Below are 1,455 nucleotides of genomic sequence, written 5' to 3'. Positions count from 1 at the left end.
TGAGGGTAGATTTAAGTGAACATACATGTCTATATTTTTAAAAAACTTCGGAAGACGTGGACCAACTTCAGCCATACTTGATACGCAGACTGCTTCGTATCTGGACAAAAATACTGTCAGCATGAGACACTTATGGGTGGGGTGGCACATACATATATCAAAAACGACCGATATCAATGTCAACGGATCCACTGCATTCCACTCGCGAGACCAGATTATAACCGGCTCAAAGCTCACTCGTATGGCGCAGGCAATGGCCTTGCCGCAGTGGATTCACCGGTTCCCGTGAGATCACCGAAGTTAAGCGCTGTCGGGCGTGGTCGGCACTTGGATGGGTGACCATCCAGGCCGCCATGCGCTGTTGCCATTTTTCGGGGTGCACTCAGCCTCGTGATGCCAATTGAGGAGCTTCTCGACCGAATAGTAGCGGCTTCGGTCAAGAATACCCTGATAACGACCGGAAGAGCGGTGTGCTGACCCCACCACCTTCCTATCCGCATCCTCCCCTGAGGATGACACGGCGGTCGGATGCTCCCGGTAGGCCACTCGTGGCCTGAACACGGAGTGATTCACTCGTATGGCCCGCTGTAGAAAATTTAGGAAACCTTTAGAAATGAAACAACCCTTCAGAATTCTTTATAAGAAACTGAAATGCAAGATTTCTGTTATTGTCTGGGAAACCATTCTTTTTCATACAAACATACACGTATACATAAGTCACCATCTATATATGGTGGTTAAAAGAAGTATCGCATATTTTTGTAAATGGTAGGAGGTCAGAACTAGAAGAAAAGTTCCTATAATGATGCATCCACAGATTAATACCTGCTGATTATGGGGCCAATCTGTTCTCCCACTCCTATCTCTCTGTTACATGGAAGTAGGCACTACGGGGATTTATACATGTGATCACCATGCATCTCGACACAGCCTTCGGCCCAATCTTCGTGAGAAATCATGCACTCTGCTCAAATACAGCGGATTCCAACCAGACTCATAACATGCTCCTGTAACGTCTGCAGATTGTCGATGGGTTGGGGCAATACAGTGACATTATAGCCAGAAATCCAACGGATTCAGGTCCAGTGAATTAGGATGCCATGCTACAGGACCTCCTCGACTATTCCATCGCCGTGAGACGTTTTGATGAGGTACAGTCGCACAATTCGTATAAAATGCGGTGGGTCACAGTCATCGCATTTCTGCAAGGATAATATTCTCCAACAGCGCCAACAATTCAACGCGCAGATACTGGTGATACACAGCTAAGGCGCCAAGATTTTGCTGAAATACGTGTAATATTCTGTATATTCTTTTCAATTATGTCACTATTAGATTACCTTTTACAATGCTCAATTGGATAATAAAACATTTCGTTGGCTGGTAATGGCTAGCACCACGTACTAACAATTCTGTAGTACTGCATGTCTGGGAGTCAGTTACAGCCGAGCCCTG

The 1,455-nt window shown here is 45.9% G+C and overlaps 1 pseudogene; it reads left to right on the top strand.

Moving 5' to 3' along the window:
- The first annotated feature begins 249 nt into the window (after window positions 1-249).
- On the top strand, window positions 250-367 carry LOC126237592 (5S ribosomal RNA; annotated as a pseudogene).
- Window positions 368-1,455: the final 1,088 nt, after the last annotated feature.

Source organism: Schistocerca nitens, chromosome 2, assembly GCF_023898315.1.
Source record: "Schistocerca nitens isolate TAMUIC-IGC-003100 chromosome 2, iqSchNite1.1, whole genome shotgun sequence".
Classification (NCBI taxonomy): Eukaryota; Metazoa; Arthropoda; class Insecta; order Orthoptera; family Acrididae; genus Schistocerca; species Schistocerca nitens.
The sequence above is the reverse complement of the archived record's forward strand: the minus strand, read 5'-3'. Positions and strand labels throughout refer to the sequence as shown.